The sequence below is a fragment of the Hemitrygon akajei genome, chromosome 15, assembly GCF_048418815.1.
Source record: "Hemitrygon akajei chromosome 15, sHemAka1.3, whole genome shotgun sequence".
Lineage (NCBI taxonomy): Eukaryota > Metazoa > Chordata > Chondrichthyes > Myliobatiformes > Dasyatidae > Hemitrygon > Hemitrygon akajei.
In genome coordinates, this window is record NC_133138.1 from 72147239 (window position 1) to 72173917 (window position 26679).

The window sequence follows — 26679 nt, forward strand, 5'->3', positions numbered from 1 at the left end:
GTATGTTAATCGATCACCGTAAACGGCCATTAGATGAACAGCAGGACAATGGCGGGGGAGCTGAGGGGGAAAGTTTCCTGGCAGATATGTGGGGATATTTCTGATGGGAATCTTGGACAGATGATGTTCTCGATGGGCTGAATGGCCCTCTTCTGCCCTGAGAACATAAGGAATAACATAATGAATACTGATTTATTGTCCACTCTGTTGTATATACAGTAGAATGGATAATGTGCAGGATGACAACGGCAGCACAGTACAATGTGATATGGACAAAGAGTGCGTTGTCTGAGATTCTGTGGAGAGGAATGTTTTGTGTGTTGCATCAGATATACAACACAAAACAATGGGCTTAGGGTTTCAATAACAGTGTTAATGCTGCTGTCATAGGAGTATAACAAATAGAAACAGGAGTTGTCCATTGGGCCTTCGGACTGTTCCAACATTGATTAGGAATGGGATTGTTCTTTCTACCTCAGCACCATTTGCCACCACTGTCCTGTATCCCTTGACTCCATGTCCAACACATCTATCAGTCTGTTTCTGAAAGCAAGAATTGATTCAGCTTGTTCAAACTTGTTGGCTGTAACCTATTGGTCGCAGTAATTGAGGTGGAAACTGTGGGAGTGTTGGACCCGGGAGGGATAGAGCCGAGACCCTGAGTGATGCCCGGCGCTGCCAGTTTTTGTAGATTAGTGGGGGGAGGTGAACTGCCGGGGTGAGTGAACTTGGAGGACTGATCAGTGCTGATCTGAATGGAATAAGAAACAAGATCAGAACACCGAATATCCCCCGATCATTGCGGTGAAGCTTTGGGAGTACAGTGGGTATGTGAGTGGGAAAATGAATCCCAGATCCAAAATGGCAAGGGAGGAGAATGATTTCAATACTCGAGATCACAATCTGATCTTCGTACCTTCCCTGCATGTTTCTGTTACTGTGACTGAACAGCTCTCTGAAATGTTACCGCAGGGCTATCGGATGTGTCAAAACTATAGAAAAGCAATGCGATCACCACCACCTTCTCGGGGTCAGCTGGGGGATGGTGGTTCGGGGTGTGGGAAATACTTAATAATATCCACATCCCTTTGAATTCGTAGCAACTTGCCGTAATATTCCTCAGGTGCCGCCCGGCGGGTAAAATAGATCACATTCCCGTTTCTCATTCTCATCTCACCCCGTCTGCTCATCCCATTCAGCGCCATCTGTAACTTTCTTTCCCTGGATTGTTTCAGGTCGAGTCTCCTTCGTCTCTGGAACAGAAGTACGAGGAGTCACGGGACAGTCGATCACACTGCCGTGCAGCTATTCTGTCGGAAAATATGTGAAAAGTGAGATGTGCTGGGGCCGGGGAGAGTGTCCTTTTAGCGGCTGCGGACACGAGTTGATTAGAACAAATGGAGACAGAGTAACTTCTGTAACATCCCAGAGATATAGTCTTGGTGGTAGAATTGCGGCAGGAGATGTGTCGCTCACTATAAATGATCTACGGAGAGAAGATAGCGGCTGGTATTGCTGCCGCGTGGAGATTCCAGGACCGTTTAATGATCTGAAAACGAATTTCAATCTCTCCGGGTTTTGGACGGTAAGGCATCATAATTCTGATGGGAATCTTGGGCAGATGATATGATCTCGATGGGCTGAACGGCCCTCTTCTCCCCCTCAGAGAATAAGGAATAACACAATGAATATAGATTTATTGTTCACTCTGTTGTATATCCAGTAGAATGGATAATGTGCAGATGACAACGGCAGGACAGTACAATGTGATATGGATAAAGAGTGCGTTGTTACGAACCCCGTAACTGGGTGACTTACCAGCAAAGATAGAGACGTCCGTTGAAGTCTGATGATACTATTTTTAACAGTATTTATTAGTAAAAATACATAAAAATAATATCAATGCAAATTTACAGATATTATACGTCGTCAATACTAAACCTAAAAGTGCGGGTATAATAATTATCAATAAGAAATAAGCTCTATCGTTGTCTAGGGGATAATGTATTGTCCGATGGAAATATAAAGTTCACTGCAGTTCCACAAGCTGCCGTCTTTTGGTTGTCGCTATGAGAGAGAGAGAGAGAGAGAGAGAGAGAGAGAGAGAGAGAGAGAGAAGAGAGAGAGAGAGAGAGAGAGAGAGAGAGAGAGAGAGAGAGAGAGAGAGAGAGAGAGAGAGAGGGAGAGAGAGAGAGAGAGAGAGAGAGAGAGAGAGAGAGAGAGAGAGAGAGAGAGAGAGAGAGAGAGAGAGAGAGAGAGAGAGTGAGAGAGGGGAACATTTACCGCTACGGGTTTCCAACCTTCCTTTATGATTTCCATCCGTCAGGTGTCTCGTTGGTGTGGCCGTTCAATTGTGCCCTCTCCTTTAGCTAAACCGTTCTTCCCGTGGTGAGCCTGCCACCCCAGGCAAAGGGAGGACGCACACGAGCCCCCCACCGGCTTTCGCTATAAAATGCTGTCACGGGATTTCTAGTGTTTCTCCTGGGGCGTCTAAAGGGGTGTTCCCCAGACCCTCTTTTATCCTTACTCACGGGGTCTCAGATGTCAATCAGGTTGGGATGATGCAATCCCTCAACCAGACCACTCTGGTTGTCCCCTGAGGCGTCAATGAATAGTACAGTGCTCAATACACAATTCCTTCTCCAAGAGACAATGGCAGTTATCAGTGGTTCCGTTCCGCTGATGTCAGGACACATTCCAAACATTGTGTATTCTGTGTGTCTCTCTCTCATTTCCTGGGTCTCAGACCCTAAATAATAGCGATCTCTGCGATTCTCAAAAAGGAGGGGGCGACTTTGTACCCTTCGGCCCCTCAGAGTTGCTTCACCTTCGTAACAGCGTTGTCTGAGATTCTGTGGAGAGGAATGTTTTGTCTGTTGCATCAGATATACAACACAAAACAATGGGCTTAGGGTGTCCAATAACAGTGTTAATGCTTTTGTCATAGGAGCATAACCAATAGGAAGCAGGAGTTGTCCATTGGGCATTCCTGGCTGTTCCACCATTCATTCGGAATGTGGTTGATCATCTACCTCAGTGCCATTTTCCACCATTGTCCTGTATATCCTGCATATTTCAACTCCATATCCAGACATCTATTAATCTGTGTTTTGTACAAATACAAAGAATGGGCATCTACAACCTGAAGCTTTGACACCACAGAAAGATCTTCTCATGCTGAGCCTTTATAAGACACTAATCAGGCCGCACATAGAGTATTGTCTACAGTTTTGGGGCCCCATATCTCAGAAAGGATATGTTGTCATTGGAGAGATTCCAGAGAAGGTTCATGGGGTTGATTGTGGGATTCAAGGGGTTAACATGTGAGGAGCGTTTGGCAGCTTTTGGGCCTGTACTCACTGGAATTTATAATGATGTAGGAAGATATCATTGAAACCTACAGAATGTTGAAAGGACTAGATAGGGTGGATGTGGAGCCGATGTTTCCTATGGTGGGGGCATCCAGAACTATAGGGTACAGCCTCAAGTTTGAGGGGCGACCCTTTAGAGCAGAGGTAAGGAGGAATTTTTTTATCTGGAGAGAAGTAAATCTGTTGAATGCTCTGCCAGGTCTGTGTGTATATTTAAGGGGGATGTTGATTGTTTCCCTCATCGGTCAGCATCAGAGGATACGGCGAGCAGGCAGGTGTATAGGATTGAGTGGTAACCGGGATCAGCCATGATAGAATGGCGAAGTACACTCAATGGGCTGAATGGCCTAATTCTGCTCCTATATTTAATGGTCTTACTGTATGTTCAGTTCTGATGAAAGGTATTGCCCCAAGCCATCAATTGTACTCTTTTCCATAGATGCTGCCTGGCCTGTGAGTACCTCCAGCATTTTGTGTGCGCTGTTTGGATTTCCAGCATCAGCAGTTTTTCTCTTGTTTCTCATGTAAGTTCTGGCTGCCCGAGGTTCCTCAGGCAGGGTAAACACCCTCCTTACATTTTTTCTGCCAAGTTCTGGAAGGATTTTGTAATGTTTTGTTGAAGCTGAAGAAAGTAAAATCCCAGTCTACTCAATATCTTCTCATTTAGAAACCCTACCAATCCTGAATCATTATTGCACTGGGACTGTGGCAAGTACATCCTTTCTTAGGTAAGAGGTCAAAACTATCCAACATACAATTGGGTGCTTTTGGCAAGCCATTTTACAAATACAAGAAGACTTGCTCATTGCTGTATTCAAATTCTCTCGTAAATGATAATCTACCATTTGCACCTACATCAGACCTTGGTCTCTATAAACTGTAACAGTACCTAAATACTCCCCATTTAATAAATAATTCACTTTTCTATTAATTGCACCAGAATGGATAAGCTTTAAATTTTTTTCACATTGTAGAAACATGGAAGCAGAGAAAACCTACAGCACAATACAGACCCTTCAGCCCACAAAGATGTGCTGATCATGTCCTTACCTTAGATATCACCTAGGGTTACCCACAGCCCTCTATTTTTCTAAGTTCCATGTACCTATCCAGGAGTCTCTTAAAAGACCCTGTCATATCTGCTTCCACCACTGTCGCTGGTAGTCCATTCCATGCACTCACTACTCTCTGCATGAAAAACTTACCCTTGACATCTCCTCTGTAGCTACTTCCAAGTGCTTTAAAACTGTGCCCTCTCTTGCTAGCCATTTCAGTCCTGGGAAAAAGCCTTTGACTATCCATACAATCAATGCCTCTCATCATTTTATAGACTCCTATCAGGTCACCTCTCATCCTCCTTCGCTCCAAGGAGAAAAGGACATGTTCAATCAACCTATTCTCATAAGGCATGTTCCCCCATCCAGGCGACATCCTTATAAATCTTCTCTGCACCTTTTATATGGTTTCCACATCCTTCCTGTAGTGAGGTGACCACAGCACAGTACTCCAAGTGGGGTCTGACCAGGGTCCTATATAGCAGCAACACTACCTCTCAGCTCTTAAACTCAATCCCATGATTGATGAAGGCTAATGCACTGTATGCCTTCTTAACTGCAGTGTTAAGAACTGTTAAAAACCGTAGCAGCTTTGAGTGTCCTATGGACCACAAGATCCCTCTGATACTCCACACTTCCAAGAGTCTTACCATTTATACTATATTTTGCCATCATATTTGACCTACCAAAATGAACAACCTCACATTTACCTGGGTTGCATTCCATCTGCCTTTTCTCAGCCCAATTTTGCATCCTATCAATGTCCCGTTTAAACCACTGACAGCCCTCCACACTATCCACAACACCCTGACCTTTGTGTCATCAGCAAATTTACTAACCGAACACTCCACTTCCTCATGCAGGTAGATCGTGATTATAGGTCTTTAAATTTGATTAATTCTTGGGCAGGAATGGTGATAGTTTCTTGTTCTTGAAAATAATCAAATTGTGCCAATAAGGAAAGAACTCAATATGATAATATTAATGGTACTGTGTCTGTTCATACATTGGCAACACAGTATGTAAATCTATCAAACAAATAGAAGTAACCCTGATTTAATCACCATGTGGAAACATATCCACAGGATTTTACAAACCAGCTCAGTGAGATGACAAGAACTTGGCAGATGGAACACAATGAAGAAAAATGGGAGATCATCCATTTTAGTACCAATAATGGAAAAGCAGTGTTTTTATTAAATGCTAAGTGATTGGGTAGCGTTGAACTTCAGGAGTAACAAAGTTGTAGTTGTACAGAGTCTTGGTATATGTCTAGCAATCCCATTCTGTAAAAACACTGAGCTATGTAAACACCAGCAGAAACTCCTAAGTCCCCATCCCTGGGAGAGGATGGATACACCATGATGGGCTACACCTGCGGATGGTTTGAAATACTGGCTCAGGACAGAGGATTCTGGCGAATTACTCTTGGTGGCCTGTGCCGCAGTAGAGGTGATTGTTTTCGCTAACTGACAGAGTAGTGGCAAGACTGCACTGGGAAGGTAGTGGAGGCTTTTGGTTTCTTAACAATGAAAGGACATCCTTACCATAGAGAGAGAACAATGAATAACTGGAGTCACAGATGGCAATTCACAACACCCTTCCCTCACTCTACAATGGAGTGAATGCTCAGTGTATTTTCAGGCTTCATGATAGATTCATTGCTTGAACATTTCAGTGGTCCATTTGGTCAGAATATTTTATGATGTGATGAGAGACCTAGACGAGGATGGTTAGGATCCAAGTACTAGAGTATCAGAGACTAGAATCACGACATAGCCGCCAATTAGCAGGTCAGGTCTGAGTCATTAAAGACTGCACCTGCCATTAATATTCCGGAGAGTCAGAGTGTCCAAACACTGGAAGCTGGTACGGTCGGGTGCTCATCATAACAATATCTGAACTGCCCTTTGACCACCCGGTGTTCAGACAATTACTGTCCTTGCCCAGAAACTGCTTACTTATCATTGTTTCTCATAAGTTGAAGGCACAGCAATCTGCGACAGAGTGAATATATATCTGCAGCCCAATCTGGGACACTGAGGATCAGAATGCTCCCTCTGTTTTCACACAGTGACGAACATTCGGGTGCGGGTGAATCATTTCTGATGCAGCACATCTGAGATTGTCATGTGGAACTCACAAAATGTTTAAATAACATGGAGAGATTCATAAATGCTAGTTGATTGCTATGTTGAACATAAAGTGATGTACACTGAGGTCCATATTGGTCAGACTGACATCAGATCAGGCTTAGACATTGAGTAATAATCCAAATTGTATTTTAGGTTAAAAGTTGCCTCGTAGTTATGCAGCATCCAGACTTAGAATAAAACATCCCAGGGAATTATTTTCAATAACAAAAAATTATCTCCATTCCTGGCCAATAATTTATCAAATTAAAAATCTACAATTATGATCTATATCTATTTATTTTATCTGGTACTTCCCTCTTTCTCTTGCAAACACTCAGAAATCTGTAGATCGAGTTTTTTTTTCCAATGTGGAGAGAAACATATTGTGAGAACTAAATTTAACATATTAATGTGGAAGAAGTACAAATGGTGATGGGAAGCAGTAATTGGGCAGATGTTGCATCACAGAAGCTGCATTGGTAGTTGTAAGAGGTGGAGTGTGTAGAGATGGAGGTGGTAGATTGAGCCTGGTAGCTACAGAGAGGATGAACACCTGGAGAGATGAGAAAAATGTTAGGTCCAGTTGGCATCATATTGATGATGGGGAAAATGACCCAGGATGGATGTAGAAGCTGGTGGGGGGGGGGGGGGAGGTGAGGTCACTGTCCTTGCCACTGACATGAGGGGAGGAGTGAGAGCACAAGTGTGGGGAGCGGAACAATTGCAGTTACTGACAGTTGGCGAGAAATAAACAGTAAGAATATTTGCAACTGTCTTGCTCATCGCAGTGTCTAGCATTCAGTCTGGGAGTGAAAATGTATATATATATAGAAAACAAGTAGTGCAAAATTAGAGAAGTAGAGTTCATGGGGTGAGGGAGGAGGGGAAGAAGCTGTTCCTCTCCACTGAGTATGTGTCTTAATGCTCCTGTACTTCCTCATTCATGGTAGCAGTGAGATGAGGGCATCTCCTGGGTGGTGGGGTCCCTTAATGGTGGATGTTGCCTTTATGAGGAATCAGCTTTTGAAGATGTCTCTGATGCTGGGGAGGATGGAGCCCGTAATGAAGCTGGCTGAGTAACCTTCTGCAGCTTTTTCTGATCCGTGCTGTGGTTTATTGATACCTGCCGGTGATGGAAATAGTTAGAATACTCTCCATGGTACATCTGTCACAATTTGCCAGGGTCTTTGGTGACACAGAAAATCTCCTCAAACCCCATTTAGATGGCAGCACGCTTGGTTGCAACGGCTGTTGGGTTGAACCAGTCGTGTAATTGTTTGTCCTTTCTGTCTTTTTTATGATCACAAGTCACTGCTGGATACTATGAACACTGAGCACTGCATGACTACCCCACTAGTGAACTGCTGGATAGTGGAGGAGCTGGACTTGTTGCATGCTGTGTCATCACCTGCTACAGCCATGCAGGGGAGAAGGCATCAGAGGCAGTGCATGGTCCAATAAACTGTGAAAATGATTGTCCGACATTTTTCTTATAATCGCAAATCCCTGCTCAAATTGATCAAGTGAAATACTGCATTGGTTCATTAGCGAGACCATCAGGAGGGGAGATGCGTGGCCTTGGTTGTTGTGAGAACCAGGTCTCATGCTGTGACGACTCCTATTACAGCTGGCCAGGGGAAGTGACGCAGGAGGCAGTATACGAGATTGCAAAGGCATGGCGGGCACACTAATATCTGTGCTGGGTTGGAGCTGGCCCCCACAGACCAGCTCTCCTGTTGGTGCTACTCACCAGTAATCACTCAGTGGAAGTAAAGCTGGATTGTGCTAGTCTATGGCTGCACTAGTGCATGATGAGGAACTGCTGTGTGCTTGTTCTTGTGGAAACTGGCTCCACGACAATATCACATGCACCATCAGTCTACAGGCCACAACACTGACTTGGGCTATATTATCTTTTTGTGACTGTAATTTTTTCTGAAATCATAACTACTGTATATGTCTTATATGTGCTGTGTGTGACTATTGTTTCTGTGTTTTGCCACGTGGGTCTGGAGGAATGCTATCTCATTTGGCTGTATATGAGTGCATAGTTGAATGACAATTGAACTTGAAATATAGCCACTGATGTACCTTCCCTGTAATTACATCAGTATGTTGGACCTCGGATAGGTCATCAGAGATATTGACACTCAGGAATTGCTCACCCTTTCCACTGCTGACCACTCAATGAGGACTGGTGTGTGTTCCCTCAAATTCCCCTTCCTGAAGTCCACAAACAATTCCTTGGTCTTACTGAAGTTGAGTGCAAGGTTGTTGTTGGGACACCACTCCACCAGCTGATCTGTCTCTCTCCTGTACACCTCATCACCTTCTGAGATTCTGTCAACAACAGTTATGTCACTGGCAAATTTATAGATGGTTTTTAAACTGTGCCTAGTCATACAGTCATGGATATAGAGAGAGCAGAGCAGGGGGCTGAGCACGCATCCTTCTGGTGTGCCGGTGTTCATTGTCAATGAGGAGATGGTATTTGCTATTCACACTTAATATTGTCTCCCAACAAGAAATTCCTGGATCCAGTTGCAGAGAGAGGTATAGAGGTCCAGGTTTTGAAGCTTGTTGATTAACGCTGAGAGTATGCTGAGCTGTAATTATCAATCAGCAGTCCAACATACGTATTGCTGGTGACCCAATGGTCCAAGGCCAAGTGGAGATACGGTGAGATTGCATCCACTGTAGCCTATTGTAGCAGTAGGCAAATTGCAGCAGGTCCAGGTCCTTGCTTAGAAAGGAATTAGTTGTGGCCTTGACCATCTTCTCGATGTACTTCGTCAAAGTAGAGAGAGAGAGAGAGAGAGAGAGTGCAACTTTGCAATAATCATTGAGGCAGCTCACCCTGCTTTTCTTGGACACTGGTATGACTGACACCCTTACAAGGCAGCTGGAAACCTCTGACTGTAGCAGTGAGAAATTGAAGATGTCCTTGAACATTCCCACCTGTTGATTAGCACAGGTTTTCAGAGCCTGATCAGGTACATCATAGTGACATGATCCCTGTTGAAAGGTGTACTGACATTGGCCGACAAGATGTTAGGAAGTGGAGGCCTCAGGGTCCTGTGCTTCCATCTTACTTGCCGCACAGTACCCCTACCTTATCACCCTTTTCTTAAAGGGAAACTGCACTTGCCACCCAAATCTGCCGTCCAGAATCTGCTGATCATGAGGATCGATAGATTTTTTTTAAACACCTCAAAACAATGTTGCTTACTGAAGAACCCATGTCTGTGACTGTGGTTTTCAGCTGTAATAGTCCTAAGTGGAGACTTTTGATGATTCCCTTTGGAGCTTGCACTTTTCAGCACCAACTTGGAACTCTGTAGGAGAGAAAACATGATAAATGCAAAAGTAGAGAACTTGGAAAGGTGGTTATGAAAGTGTTGTCATCAGAAGAACACATTGCAAATAACTGGAGGAGAGGATGGAATGGAATCCTTATAGGAGAACTATGGGAAAAGACATAGACAAGATTAGTAGGAACATTCATCAATTGTAAAGAGTAATGGTCAATCACTTATTTCTGAAAATGCAGCTGGAAAAGTTAAAGTCAAAAGATAATACCAGAGGTGGATCCCAGAAAAAAGAGAGCTGAGTGGAAATTGTTTGCAAAACTTATGACATGTTTGACTTCCCTGTAAGAGTAAGAAAGAGGAAGTATACTGCCAACTATTTACTGAAGAAAGAGGTAAGAGATTGATCCTGAATAGAACTGAAACAAGAACTGCCCCACATGTTCTGCCGAGATTAGATTACATTGTGTTCTCATAGCAACGTCTTCAATTTGGAGGATGTAAAATGATTTTCTCGGAAAGTGAAAGGAAGTGAAGGGGGGCAGAAAAAAGAAAATTATGTCAATTAGCATGACTTCCTGGTTGGGAAATGCTGGAATCCAGTATTAAAGATGAGGTTTTGGAGTATTTGGAAGCTCATGATAAAGTAGGCCAAGTAAGCATGGTTTCCTTCAGGGGAAATCTTCCCTGACAAATCTGTCAGGAATCTTTGAGGAAATGACAGACAGGATATAAAGGAGAATCAATGAATGTTGTTCAGTTGAATTTTCAGAAGTTTTTTGACAAGGTGCCACTCATGAGGCTTCTTAACAAGATAAGAGCCCATAGTATTACAGGAAAAATACTAGCATGGAAAGAGGATTAGCTGATAGGCAGGAGAATAAGAGTGTGAATAAATGGGGCCTATTCTGCTTGGCTTCTTTTTTCTCTCTCTTAATTTGTCTCTCTCTATCTCTAGCTCTATCTCTAACTCTCTCTCTCTATCTCTCCCTCTCTCTCCCTCTCTCTCTCTCTCTATCTCTCTATCTCTGAGGGATATATATGTATCCCTCAGCAAAAATTTACTCCCAGCACAAATTGCTTTAACAGATCCAATAACAACTGTTTCCATATTGGGATTTCTAAAGGTTGCCTTGCATTTATTGTGGACTGCACATAGGCAGATATATTAGAGATTATGAAACAAGCACTACATGACAGTAGGTGAGAGATTTTAAACACAAACTAAATTGTTGACATTTGCCTGCCAAAGTTTGTTAAATTTTCTGTCACATTTTAATTATCAGGTATTTCATTTGCAATGACATGTTGATTCCAGTAATGTTTCCCATCACTTGAGTGGTGCAAATGCTTTTGTCATTGATCCTGAGATTAACCTTACTCAGAGTGACAGAGTTCCACGTCGTGTAACAAATCAGCAAGAATGTTCTTTGTGATTGCCTGTGGCTTTTCAAATAATATTCCTCATTGTCCCATTTGTTGTTTATAGAAGTGAGAAACAACACACTGGAAAGGGAAAGAGAAATCCAGTGCAGAAGATGCCTGTTGTAAATTGTCCAAGAGAATTGCAGCAGAAAGCGATTCTGTGGGGAGGAAATGGTTTATTAATCTCACGAGTTTAGCAAAAGCTGGAATAGATGCATGTTCAACATAGAATGTGCATCGCCTGACTGACTATCCAGGGATATTCAGCATTAGTGTAGAAGAAACAGAAAATATCGTCTCAATCACAAGTGGGGCAATGTTTTAGGCTATTGAGACCATTTGGTCTTTATCAGATTGTGTGACCAACTCCAGACATTGTAACATTTTAATCAAAAATCACCCATACAAACTGTGTGTGCAGCTGTGCAAAACTTGGAGAAAGTAAATCAGTCATCTTAAAGAAAATGAAAAGTATTTTAGCTTTGAAATGGAGAAGGTGTTGGAAAAGGTATAGAATTAGTAATCACTGGGACAAGTGTGGATTGTTTAGAAACATCCGGTGTGGCTTTGTTAAAGACTAATGGTGTCTAATTAATCTGACACAGTTTTTGATGAGGTCAGATAATCACTGATTATTTGATAATGTGCTAAATTTGCAAATAGGAGTAACTTAGGCGCACATCTTCATTGGCATGAATGACACGGGCCTATTTCCATGCTGTATTACTCTATATTCAATTATAGGATTTTCATCAAGGTTAATATAATAAAAAAGATAGTAAATATAAAATAAAAACTGTAAATTACAGTGAGTATATATAAAAAATAATTAAATTAGCACAAAATGTGAGGGATAAAATAGATCATATTTTCAAAATATACAGATGGTGTAAAACTTCGATGCATTCTGAATCATGAAATAGACAATAATGGACATCAAGAACTGGATGGATGAATGGGCAATGGATGCTCAGAAGTGTGAAGTGTTGTATTTTATGAGGAAAAGCAGATATAAACCAGATGGATCGTATGAAAGTGAGAATAGTATGGAAATTGGTAATGAGCATCAAGAGACTTCCTACTGAAGATGGAATTTAATGCAGACCAGTGTGAGGTTTTCCACTTAGGCAGGACCAATCTTACACAGTGACTGGTCGAGCAATGGGGAGTGTGGTAGAACAAAAGGGATCCACAAATGCAGATCCGTAATTCATTGAAAGTGCTATCATGGATAGATAGGGCCATAAAGAAAGCTTTTGCATGTTGCCCTTCAAAAATCAATGTATTCAGTACAAGAGATGGGATGTTATGTTGAAATTGCATAAGACGTTGGTGAGGCCTAATTTTGAGTATTGTGTGCTGTTTTGGTCACCTGCCTACAGGAAATATGTAAACAAGGCTGAAGGAGTGAAGAGAAAATTTACAAGCATGTTGCTGTACCTGGAGGACCTGAGTTATGAGGAAAGACTGAATGGGTTAGGACTTTATTCCCTAGAATGTAAAAGATCAAGAGGAGATTTGATAGAGGTATACAACATTATGAAGGGTATAGATAGGGTTAATTCAAGTAGGCTTTTTCGACTGAGGTTGGGTGGGACATGGGTTAAGGGTGAAAGGTGAAAAGTCTAAGAAAAATGTCTTCACCCAGAGGACCGTGAGAGTGTGGAATGAGCTGACAGAACAAGTGGTGCATGCAAGCTCAATTTCAACATTTAAGAGACTGTAGATGTTACAGGTCAGGGGAATAAGAGTCTGACAAGGCCATTGTGTCCAAGTACCACAAAGAATTTATAATGAAACACAGTCCCCCATCTGTTGCCTTCTCCGAAACAGCAGTCCATAGATTTATAGAACCATAGAACATTACAGCACAGAAAGAGGCCTTTTGGCCCTTCTTGGCTGTGCCGAACCTTTTTTCTGCCTAGTCTCACTGACATGCACCTGGCCCATATCCCTCCATATACCTCTCAACCATGTACATGTCCAAGTTTTTCTTAAATTTTAGAAGTGAGCCCGCACTTACAACTTCATCTGTACACCTTGTACTTATTAGGTTACCAGACCTGAGTGCCACTAGTCTACAGTAGCCTTCAGCAGATTGTGGATCTCAAAGTTCATCCAGCACTTCTGGTTGAGGAAAATTCCAAATGATTTTATGGAGACATGCCCATCTACAATTGTTTTAATAAACTCCGTGACCACCATGGTGTATTCATTCAGATCTTTTGATGAGTCCTTGAACATGGCCCAGTCCACTGATTTGAAGCAATCCCGTAGCCACACCTTTGCCTCATGTGACCACCTATTTGTTGTGCTTATCACTGGAGCTTTGCTCTTTAGAATCTGCCTGTATGCAGGTAGGAGAAGGACAACCAAATGATCAGATTTCTCAAAATGTAGTCTAGGCATGGAACAGTAGGCTTTCCTAATCGTAGTGTAACAGTGGTTGGGACCCCTGGTGCTGCAGGTTAAATGCTGACTATAACTGGGCAGAGATTTCTTCAAATAAGCCTGATTGAAATTCCTGACAATGATTGTGGTGGACAGTTTCTTGCTTGGTGATGGCAGCAGTTAATGTCTCAAATGCCCGGTGAATGTCAGTTTTTGGTGACAGATTAGCAGGAAAATGGCACCACAAGGCAGTCAACTGTGTCAAGTCTGCTATGGAAAGGCAGGGACTAAAGAAAGCTGATTGCCACCACCTGCCTGAGGACAAATTTGAGAAGTGGGGGAGGTGTAAGCAGTCAACAGCCCAGTGAATAGATAGAAATTTTCTATAGTATTCCTCAGATTCTGCCCAGCTGGTAACTCGATCAGTTTCTCAGTGTAGGGACAACATTTCAGACTGTGGTTGCGCTCCCTCTTATCATACCAGACAGTGCTATCTGTAACACTGGATTGTTACTGGTTAGAACAAATGGAGACAGAGTAACTTCTGTAATATCCCAGGGCTATCATCTTGGTGGTAGAATTGGGGAAGGAGATGTATCACACACTATAAGTGATCTACAGAGAGGAGTTAGCGGCTGGTATTGTTGCCGTGTGGAGATTCTTAGACTGTTTAATAATAGAAACATAGAAAACTTACAGCACATTACAGGCTCTTCAGCCCACAAAGTTGTGTCAAATATGTCCCTACCTTAGAAATTACTAGCCATACCTATAGCCCTCTATTTTTCTAACCTCCATGTACCTATCCAAACGTCTTTTAAAAGAACCTAACGTATCCGCCTCTATCACTCAGATAGAGGCACAGCAGCCCATTCCACGCACTCACACTCTCTGAGTAAAAAACTTACTCCTGACATCTCCTCTGTACCTATTCCCCAGCATCTTAATCCTGTGTCCTTTTGTGGCAACCATTTCAGTTCTGGGAATAAGCTTCTGACTATCCACATGAACAATACCTCTTATCATCTTATACACCTCTATCAGGTCACCTCTCACTCTCTGTTGCTCAAAGGAGAAAAGGCCAAGTTCACTCAAACTATTTTCATAAGGCATGCTCCCCAATCCAGGTAACATCGTTGTAAATCTCCTCTGCACCCTTTCTACGGCTTCCACATCCTTCCTGTAGTGAGGTGACCAGAAATGAGCACAGTACTCCAAGTGGGGTCTGACCAGGGTTCTATATGGCTGCAACATTATCTCTTGGCTCCTAAATTCAATTTCACGATTAATGAAGGCCAATACACGGTATGCCTTCTTAACCACAGAGTCAACCTGTGCAGCTGCTATGAGTGTCCGATGGACTCGGATCCCAAGATCCCTCTGATCTTCCACACTGACAGGAGTCTTGTAATTCATACTATATTCTGCCATCATATTTGACCGACCAAAATGAACCACTTCACTCTTATCTGGGTTGAACTCCATCTGCCACTTCTCAGCCCAGTTTTGCATCCTATCAATGTCCCGCTGTAACCTCTGACAGCCCTCCACACTATCCACAACACCTCCAACCTTTGTGTCATCAGCAAACTGACTAAACCATCCCTCCACTTTCTCATGCAGGTCATTTATTAAAATCACAAAGAGAAGGGGTCCCAGAACAGATCCCTGGGGCACACCACTGGTCACTGACGTGCATGCAGAATATGACCCACCTGCAACAACTCTTTTCCTTTTGTGGGCAAGCCAGTCTGGATCCACAAAGCAATGTCCCCTTGGATCCCAAGCTTCCTTACTTTCTCAGTAAGCCTTGCATGGGGTAGCTTATCAAATGACTTGCTGAAATCCATATGCACTATATCTACTGCTCTTCATTCATTAATGTGTTTAGTCACATCCTCAAAAAATTAAAACATGCTCATAAGGCACGGACTGTCCTTGACAAAGCCATGCTGACAATTCCTAATCATGTTATACCTCTCCAAATGTTCATAAATCCTGCCTCTCAGGATCTTCTCCATCAACTTACAAACCACTGAAGTAAGACTCACTGGTCTATAAATTCCTGGTCAACCTCTACTCCCTTTCTTGAATAAAGGAACAACATCCGCAACCCTCCAATCCTCCAGAACCTCTTCTGTCCCCATTGATGATGTGAAGATCATCGCTAAAGGTTCACTAATCTCCTCCCTCACCTCCCACAGTAGCCTGGGGTACATCTCATCCGGTCCTGGCAACTTACCCATCTTGATGCTTCCCTAAAGCTCCAGCACATCGTCTTCCTTAATACAGTGCCTACATGCTCAAGCTTTTCAGTCTGCTGCAAGTCAGCATTACAATCACTAAGATCTATTTCCATAGTGAATACTGAAGTGAAGCATTCATTAAGTACCTCTGCTATTTCCTCCTGTTCCATACACAATTTCCCACTATCACACTTGGTAGGTCCTATTCTTTCACATCTTATCCTCTTGCTCTTCACATACTTGTAGAATGTCTTGGGGTTTACCTTAATCCTGCCCGCCAAGGCCTTTTCATGGCCCCTTCTGGCTCTCCTAATTTCCTTTTTAAGCTCCTTCCTGTTAGCCTTATAATCTTCTAGATCTCTAACATTACCTTGAATCTTCTGGTTTTGGACAGCAAGCAGCTCAATATTCCATCTTTCTGTCTCAGCAATGGTGGTGCAGCAGTGTAGTGGTTTCTGTAACTGTCCCACAGATCCTGTGACCCAGGTTCAACCCTGAGCTCCGATGCTCCATATGAGAAGGTCACCCTCGGTTCCCCATGTGCTTGGGTTTCCTCCATGTACATGGGGAACATCTGTTTGGAGAGATTACATTGCTTTAATTAAATGAATCGTGCTCTTCTGCCCACTGAAAACATATGAAGTAACATAAGGAATATTGATTCTGTCTTTGTTGTTAATTGTTGTATGGATAATACGCTGGGTGAAAGTAGCAGGATGCTACAATATAAAATGTACAATGTAATAGTGATGCTGGTGTTACCCATGAGTTACCATGACAATGTCAATGGCTCATTAATGACAGAATGCATTTTCACAAGCACTTGACTCTAAACCTGACCTTGGAACATTCTCATTACTTATTTCAATCACTTCTTGAGGAAAAGAACTGAACTCAGAGGTAGACGATGTAACAGACTCCTTGACTTACTGGTAATTTCTGAGCAAATCAGTGGAATGCAGAAGCCCAAAGAAAATTGATTGCCTGGGAATTGGGTTTCGGGAGGTAGGAAAGAGGCTGAAGTGCAGGACCGCCAAGGCAATAACTTCCGGATTAATCCCTGTTTCACTTGCGAGTTAGAGCAGGAATAGGATGATAGTAAAGATGAATGAATAACTATAGAATTAGTGCAAGGGCAGGGTTTCAGGTTCTTGGATCATTGGAACCTCTTCTGGGCCAGGGGTGACCTGAACAGAAGGGACTGGATGCACCTAAACTGGAGAAGAACCAATTTCTTGGCCAGGAGGGTCACCTCTGCTACTCAGGATGGGTTAGATTAGTTTAGCCGGGGATTGGAACCGGAACACCAAGTCAGAAAGTGGAGGGATACAGATGTATTCCTGGTTGATGTCAGGGCCAGTAAAAACAGACAGGAGAAAAGTATTAAGTAGATACGATGGATAGTTTGAAGAGTGTGTAATTTAATGCTAGGAGTATTATGGATAAAGATAATGAACTGGAGCTTGGATCAGTACAGGAATTATGATGTTCTGGCCATTGCAGAGACTTCGTTGAAAGAGGGATAGGAATATGTGCTTAATTTATTTGTGTCAGCACTACATTGTGGGTTGAGGGGCCTTGTTATAAGAATCACGCCCTGCAACAATGATCAGAAAGGCACAGAGAGAATCTCTGTTTACCTACAAGTAGTTTTCATCCAATATGGTGGCGCGACGCAGCGTGCAGCGGCCACTCCAGAACTGATTATCTGTTATTTGTGAAGTGGGGTGCCGTGCGCAATCATAATCAATTGAAAATGGACGTGGAAGCATGGAGAAACATCAGGAGATTCCAGGAAGACCTTCTTCATTGCTGCTGCTGCTGTGAGGTCCGGGACTCTGCTGGGAAGAACAGGCCACCAGTCCTTGGGGTCGTGTAGCCGATGGCCATTAGCGGGGCTGTCTTAATACGCTCGGCAGAGGGTGGTGCTCGGAGAAGCTGTGCCGGAGGGGATGGTCGTCGGCTCGGAGGTTCGACGGACTCAGGTTGCTTTTGGTGTGTGCTGCATCTGCGAGGCTTGTTTCGACGTAGTTTCCATTGTGTGCTGCGTCTGCGAGGCTGAGTCGGGCAGTGCCTTGGAAGTCCATAGCGGGGGTACTCCCTTCTGCCGCCAGCGTGGGATGGCCAGTCTGTCAGGACCCTGGGGACTTGTGGAAACTGTGGTGATTTCTTTTGAACTTACAGTCCGTTAACATTTTGGACTATTTTTACTGTGCCCATAGTCTGTTTTTATCAATTATGCTATTGTTTGCACTGTTGTAACTATATGTTGTAATTATGTGTTTTTGTGCAGGTCTTGTAGCTTTAGTTTTTGGTCTTGTTTTTGTCTGGTGGATTTGGAGCTCCTTTCTGGGGAATGCGCTAGACGGTAGCGCGCTAAGACGGTAGTGCGATATTAATACACAGCAGCCTCTCTGGACTCTGGATTGGGGATTGCCAAACGTTACGTGGATTTTCTGGTGTAGTTTGTTTTGTCATATTCTTTTGTGATATCATTCTGGGGGAACGTTGTCTCATTTTTTAACTGCATTGCATTTGTGGTTCCTAAATGATAATAAACTGAATCTGAATCTGAATCTGAAGTAACCTTTATTGTCTCAACTAAAAAGCATGTGGGTTCGCTAACTAACTACTTGTGAGCACACCCACAAGAATTCCCAGACCCTCCATGAACAGTCAATGAAGGGAAAAGGTACTACCAGGGAAAGGAGTCTACGCTGGCCAGGCATTCTCATGATCCTGATCTCCACATGTCCGTGGGGTCCTCCTCACCTGCGATGGTTGCTCTCTGGTTGCTGGAGAGTTATCGCTGTAACGTATTTGGAGCTTCAGACTTTTATAGTGTACCTCATCAGTTGAACTGGTGGATCTCCATCCCATTGGCCCACCTGGATCTAGTCCAGGGCTATAACCAACATTGTTTCATGCTTCTGTCCACCCCAGCCTTATGTATTTGTGTCTTTCAACTCTGATTGGTCCAAACCAGTTAAAATAGTTGACTAAAACACTAAATCTAATGAGATTACAAATCACTTCTCTGGTAAATCTACCACTTTCCATAATAAATAGCTGCTTATCTGAGAAAGGTCTCAGGTTTAGCAGGTCATTAGCTGAAGCTCCTTGTGTCCACATTCAATTGTTCTGATTAGATTATCCCAGAGCAAGAATCAGTTCTGAGTTCACAAAATGGGGGATGAAACAATGACAATTCATTTGCCTACTTCCCCTGTCCTTCATTCATCCAAATGCACTAATTTGGAGACTGTTGTTCCTTTTGGCAGTAGTAGGCATGAAGGTTTAGTTTAGTTGGCCATTCTATTACTAATTTATTTGGTTTGGGACCACATTATGAGTTTAAGAGCCTGTTTATGTGCTGTACTGTTCTATGTTCTGAAAAACTGAGATTGGAAGTTTTGGCAAATTATCTTAATATCTGGATAAGACTGTTTTTACACTCAATACCATCTTGTTCTGTTTCCTGCACATTTCATTCTTACAACTGTCATTACAGGTCTTACAACCTCTACGTCTACATCTCCTAGTGTTTCTAGTTCAACTCCACATCTACCTGTGAGTAATTTCTTTTTTATCCAGAAAATAAGTGCAATTATTCGTAAAATTTCACTGAGATGACAAGGTTATCTCCTTCTGCTCAGCTTGTTCCAGAGTTGTATTGTACATGCATACTTTGACAATCAAATAACCTTTGGAATGCCAGAACTTTGAAAGTTCTTTTTATAAAAAAAAGTTAAATAATTGAAGAGATTGTTCTGAAGTGGAAGCAGAACTCTGTTTAGGTCATGTTGAAGGGAGGGGAGACCATAAGACCATAACAAGAGGATGAAGACAGGAGCAGAATTGGCAGAATTTGGCCCCTCAAGTCTGTAGCCTCTTGCACCCTTACTAATCCAGAATATATCAACATCCACTTTAAATATATACCATGGCAGGACATCTCAGTCCGAAACATTGACTGCTCATTTCAACGGATGCTGCCCGACCTGCTGAGTTCATCCAGCCTTTTTGTACGTCTTGATTTGACCACAGCTTCTGCAGTGTACTTTGTGTTTGCTCTCACGGTTCTGGTGAGAGGATGTGCTCGAAATTCTGAGATTTATGTGATTATTGGACAGTAGTTTATTTTGCATGACTTCAGGTTTTCATGTTTTCTTACTTCTTGCTGATTGGCTGGTTAGGTCTCTGGGTGGGCAATGTGTTGGTTTTTGTACGAGTGAGGGGTTGGGGATTTGGGATCTGATGTTCTTCTTCTTGTTTCTGTGTGGGCAATCTCCTGTTTTCCTGTTTGAGGGGGTTAGGGTTTTGGTGCTATGGTTCCTGTTTGTTTCTGTGGGGCAGTGGTTTGGTGGTGTGATGTTATTGTCACTGGTTTTGGTGCGAGGGAGGGGTTTGGTACTGTGGTTGCTGTTTGCCTTTGAGGGGGAGGGGTTTGGTGGTGTGGTGTTATTGTCACCGGCTTTAGTGCGAGGGAGAGGGTTGGGGGTGTGGTTGCTGTTTGTTTCTGTGGGGCAGTGGTTTGGTGGTGTGATGTTACTGTCACTGGTTTTAGTGCGAGGGAGAGGGTTGGGGGTGTGGTTGCTGTTTGTTTCTGTGGGGCAGTGGTTTGGTGGTGTGATGTTACTGTCACTGGTTTTAGTGCGAGGGAGAGGGTTGGGGGTGTGGTTGCTGTTTGTTTCTGTGGGGCAGTGGTTTGGTGGTGTGATGTTACTGTCACTGGTTTTAGTGCGAGGGAGAGGGTTGGGGGTGTGGTTGCTGTTTGTTTCTGTGGGGCAGTGGTTTGGTGGTGTGATGTTATTGTCACTGGTTTTATTGCAAAGGACAGGGTTGGAGGTTTGGGTTTTTTTTTGTTCTGGCTGCCGTATTCCAGGTGAGCCATCTGTTAGTTTTATTCTGTGAGGGTAGGGGCTGAGGGGTTTGGGGTCTGAGAGCTTTTTTTCATTTTTCCATTTCATGCGGGGAGGGGGTTTGTTGTCTTTTCTTTCAATGAGACCCGTGGTTTTTCTGCATTTCCTGGCTATCTGGAAAAGACCCATATTGGAGTTGTATCGTACATGAATACTCTGACAATAAAATGAACCTTTGGAATGCCAGTAGTCACTGGCAGCCAACCAGGAAAGACCCTTTATGCCCATGCATTTGTGTCTGTAAACTGTGAGTTTTCATCTGGGCTCAGTTCATGAAGGTGAGGTGAATCTTTTGAACTGAAGTGTTGAGGACTGAGCAATGGAGATGTTTCATTGTGTGTCAGGGTTTATTGTACAATCAATGATCCTAATAGCCACATGGATGGATATACCAGTATTAGATTTAACTTGGGAAATAATTTATCTTTCTCACAGCATTTACATTCTTGGAGCATTCTCCATGATATTGATATGCACAGCTGGCACTTCTTAGTAGGGACATGTTCAGCACAACATTGTGGGCTGAAGGGCCTGTATTGTGCTGTAGGATTTCTATGTTTCTATGTTTCCCACTAATTCCTGAGCATCCGTCCAGCAGATCTGCTCTTCTGCAGATAATTTATGTCAATCATCTCTAAAAGGCTTGTGTTGGGTTCCATTACATTTCAGAACATGTTACAGCTCCAGCTGTCTCACATTCTCTTATTTGTCAACATTTCACAGCAGAAATAGAAAATGAAGATCGGTTCTTCCAACCCTACCATCGTGAACAGTTCACTATTGCCTTTTCCTAATGGCTCATTTCCATCTCTTTTTGCAACCCAGTGTGACCACAGCCAAGGTGAGGAGGGTCCTAGCCAGGGTAAATACACACAAAGCTGCCGGGTGCTGAGGGATTTTGTGCCCCAGCTAACAGACATCTTAATGGATATCTTTAATATCTCTTTGCAACAGTCCACACTGTCCATGCGGGCTTTAAGGAAGCCATGACAGTATTATTTAGTGCTTGCAGTTCGCTCATTTTAAATTTAAAGCCGAGAAAATAGGTCTTGTTCTCTGTTTCAGGTTTCTGCTGAGCTTGTGAACAACCTGATTTCTCTTCTTTGCTGGACCGCTCGTGCCTCAGTTTTCGTCTCTTTTCTTTCCATCACTGTGCTGCTTTGCAAGTGGAAACGTAAGTGACAAATTAATATTTAATATTCAAAACATTTTGTTAAGATATTTGCGTAAAGTTGCTCTTCATATTCCACACAATGTGATGATGATATTTATTTGAAGTAAAATGCTTTATTTTGAGCAAAGCAATTACACAGGTTAGATATGTGACTCTCATGTTTCCCTGTTTGTAGATAAGACCATGTCTCTACTCAACAAAGTACTTTCTGTAACTGGGTGAAGCTCGTTAACAGCCTATTCCCATTTCCTCTATTCTCTGGTCATAATATATAGTTTCATACTACACACATTTGTTACCTCTCTGCCCACATGTGCTCACACTTTTAGGGAACTGTGAATTTGCACTCTCATTTCACTCTTCAGTCACAGTTCCCAGAGTCACATCATGGTTTACCAATCATCCCATCCACATTTCCTTCCAATTTATTAATATGCATAGCAAACAAAACAGAATAGACAAGAAAGTGGAAGCATTGATCAATCATTACAGGCAAAAGAGATCTGAAAACTGGAACAATGACATTTTCTTTACAACTCTTTGAAGAGAGAGGAGCTGAACCAATGCATCTCCCCATGCATCCAACCATCCACCATCTTCTGACTGGACTGGTACACTTTCAGACAATCTTCAAGAATCTGAAGCCACCTTCTTTCCCCCAGACACTGAGACCCATCTCACATCTCCAGCATTCACTCTTGAATGAGAATTGACCACAGTATTGGTTCATACAACCGTGGCTGACAGGGGAAGTCAAAGCTAATGTAAAGCAAAAGAGAGGGCCACAAAGCAAAAAATAGTTGGAAGACAGAGGATTGGGAAGGTTTTAAAAACTTCAGAAAGCAACTAAAAGAATCAGCAGGAGGGAGAAGATGAAATATTTAAGCAAGATGGCAAACAATATCAAAGTGAATAGTAAAAGTTTGTTCAAGTATGTAAAACATAAAAGAGAGAAGAGAGTGGATACAGGACTGATAGAAAATGAGGCTGGAAAAATAATAACAGGAGACAAGGAGATGGCAGATGAACTGAATGAGTGGTCTGCATCAGTCTTCACTGTGGAAGACACAAGCAGTGTGCCAAGTGTTGAAGAATGTGAGGGAAAAGAAGTGAGTGCAGTTATTATTACAAGGGAGAAGGTGCTCAAAAAGCTGAAAGGCTTAAGTGTGCATAAGTCACCCAGATCAGATGAACCACAACCTAGGGTTCTGAAAGACGTAGCGGTAGAGATTGTGGAGGAATTATTGATGATCTTTCAAAGATTATTGAACTCTGATTGGAAATTTCCAAATGTCACTCCACTCTTTAAGAAAGGAAAAAATAGCAGAGGGGAAATTATAGACCAGTTAGCCTCAACTCAGTGGTTGGGAAGATGTTGGAGTCAATTGGTAAAGATGAGGTTATAGGGTACTTGGTGACACAGGACAAGATAGGACAAAGTCAGCATTGTTTCCATAAGGGAAATACTTGCCTGACGAACATCTTTGAATTCTTTGAGGAGATTACACATAGGATAGATAAAGGGGATGTAGTGAATATTGTATATTTGGTCTTTTGGAAGGCTTTTGACAGGGTCCCACACTTGAAACTGCTTACCATATTAAGAAACCATGGTATTACAGGAAAGTTACTGGCATGGTTAGAGCATTGGCTGATTGGTAGGAGGCAGTGAGTGGGAATAAAAGAATCCTTTTCTGGTTGGCTGCCAGTGGCTGCTGGTGTTCTGCAGGGCTCGGTGTTGGGACTGCTTTTTATGCTGCGTATCAATGATTTAGATGATGGAATAGATGGCTTCGTTGCTAAGCTTTCAGACAATATGAAGATTGATGGAGGGTCAGGAACTGTTGAGGAAACAGGAAGGCTGTAGAAAGATTTAAACAGATTAGGAGAGTGGGCAAGAGAGTGGCAAATGAAATACAATGTTGGAAAATGTGTGGTCATGCACTATGGTAGAAGAGGTCAATGTGCAGACTCTTTTCTAAATGGGATGAAAATCCCAAAATCTGAGCTGCAAAGTGGCTTGGGAATCCTTGGGCAGAATACCCTAAAGGTTAACTTGCAGGTTGAGTTGGTGGCGAGGAACACAAATGCAATAATAGCATTCATTTCAAGAGGTCTAGAATACAAGAGCAGGGATGTGATGCTGAGGCTTTATAAGGCACTGGTGAGGCTTCACCTTGAGTATTGTGAACAGATTTGAGCTCCTCATCTAAGAAAAGATGTGCTGGCATTGGAGAGGATTCTGAGGAGGTTTACAAGGATGACTCGGGGAATGAGGGGGTTATCATATGAGAAACGTTTGGTAGCTCTGGGTCTGTACTGGCTGGTATTTAGAAGGATGAGGGGAAATCTCATTGAAACCTTTCGAATGTTGAAAGGCCTAGGCAGATTAGATGTGGAAAAGATGTTTCCAATGGCAGGGGAGTCCAGGACAACAGGGCACAGCCTCATGATAGACGGGTGTCCATTTAATGCAGAGATCTGGAGAAATTTCTTTAGCCAGAGGGTGGTGAATTTGTGGAATTTATTACCACAGGCAGCTTTGGAGACCAGGTCATTGGGTATATTTAAAGCAGAGCTTGATAGGTTCTTGATTGTCTGCAGCATCAAAGGTTACAGGGAGAAGGGTAGGGAGTGTGGCTGAGGAAGGAAAAATAGATCAGCCATGATTGAATGGCAAAGCAAACTCGATGGACCAAATAGTCTAATTCTGCTCCCATGTCTTATGGTCTAATGGTCTTATTTTATAGAACCAACATGGCGTTCTGACAGTCACTGAGACTATTTTGACTTGCAATTTGAGTGAAAAAAATTCATTTTTCTACTTGTTGAGATTTACTTCAATTTGATTATAAATGAACATCTGTCAGTGAGTGAATTGCACATTATATTCTTTCTTCAGATTCATTGGTAAATATGCAAAAAAACAACAATTTTGGTAAAGGTGTTTCGCTTATTATGCAAAAGTGATGTCTTTGCTCATTATTTCACCATGAACTGCAGTCTATGTAGTTCTAGTACAGCATCTAAGGTTCACTCATCAGAGTTCTGCATTTTTGTGTCACTCAGGCACATCCCCCATCTGTCTGAACAGGAACAACACCAAGCCTATCAGAGACTCCATACCCTTGCAGCAATCACTTTGATGTCCACAGGAAGGCCCTCCCAAAGTGAAACAAAGATTGACCACATACGGTGACTGGAATACCCATCCCAAGTGAGTGTGCAGAACCCAGAGTTAGTACTAAACTTTACAGAAAAGTTATGAACTGGAAAGAAAGCATGAAATTTTTGTTTATGGAAACAAAATCCTTTCTTCTCGACTCCTGCTGTGTCATCAAAGTCACAAATCACCACATAACTGAAAAGTTATAACACGAGGAAATCTGTAGATGCTGGAAATTCAAGCAACACACACAGAATGCTGGTGGAACACAACAGGCCAGGCAGCATCTATAGGTAGAAGCACTGTCGACATTTCGGGCCGAGACATGTAAAGTTATGATGGTTTTCATCTCATCAAGGCTGACTTCAACAGGCATTTACAAATGTAGGCAGAGGAGATGTACCATTGGAATTACAAATAAAACTGAGCATCTCTGTTGAAATTTTGAGTTGTTCTTTCTCACGTATATATTTTATATATATTGCTATTTTATATAAATAAAATTTACCCCCAGAAGTTTGTGTTTCCTATTTACTGCCTCCTTTTGATACCTAGAGCTTCTGATGGCCCACCAGCACCTGGTGTAGTACTATGTAATTTGATTTTGCTCAATCACATGGGATAAGACAAGCGCTACACAGGTGTTACATTAGGTTCCAAATCTCAGATATCAAATGGAAACCAAATTCTTTTTTAGTTAGAATCAGTGAGATTCATTAGAATAACATTTATTGCTCTATTTTCTCTATTTAGATCTAATGTTATTCCCTATTCAAAGGTTTACTGACTAACATTTGCCTTTTTATTTATCTCTAGTTAGTTAGGAAGCTAATTGAGTTCCTATTTTCAAGTATTATGGCTAACCTCAGTTTCAGTTCAGGTCAGTGTATCTACAAATACAAATTCAACCCCAAATATGTATCGATACAGCTTAACTCTTTTCACAACAAATTCTCCAACATTACAACTTTTAAACAAAGTAAATCTCATTCAGTCACTTATCAAAGTTCTTGCAAAAATAATTAGTTCTTCAATAAATCAAATCAGATCCTTCGAATGAAAAATAAACTTATACATCCAACCGTATTAAATCCTCCACATCTTGAAGCATTCCATTCCTACGCTGGTTCCTCGATCTTGGGTGGCTCGTCATCCTGTTTCTTGGTTCATTGGATGAAATGGTGGGTCATCCACTGAAAGTCCATTCACTATACATTACACAAAAAATAACTCGACCAAATCCCTTGGTATGATTGTAATGTTGAATCAGGTTTGCAGGTCCGGCAAGTGAGACAAGAGTTGCACTGACTTTGAATAGGTATTTTAATCATATATTTACAAACAGTAAAAATACAACCAAACATTCACGTTTCCCAGTTACCTTCACTACAAAGCTGAATACTCAATAAACCCATGGACATTCAACGAACATACTTAGTTAAAAGTACGTGCAGAGCATACCTTCCCAATCATCATGTGTATCCTT

The 26679-nt window shown here is 42.3% G+C and overlaps 1 long non-coding RNA gene across 1 annotated transcript; it reads left to right on the forward strand.

The window, feature by feature from the left end:
* Positions 1-1241: 1241 nt before the first annotated feature.
* On the forward strand, positions 1242-25647 carry LOC140739610 (uncharacterized). The gene is made up of 4 exons (XR_012101688.1): positions 1242-1585; positions 19443-19501; positions 21919-22027; positions 25097-25647. It is a non-coding gene; the product is annotated as an uncharacterized lncRNA (long non-coding RNA).
* The last annotated feature ends 1032 nt before the right edge of the window (positions 25648-26679 follow it).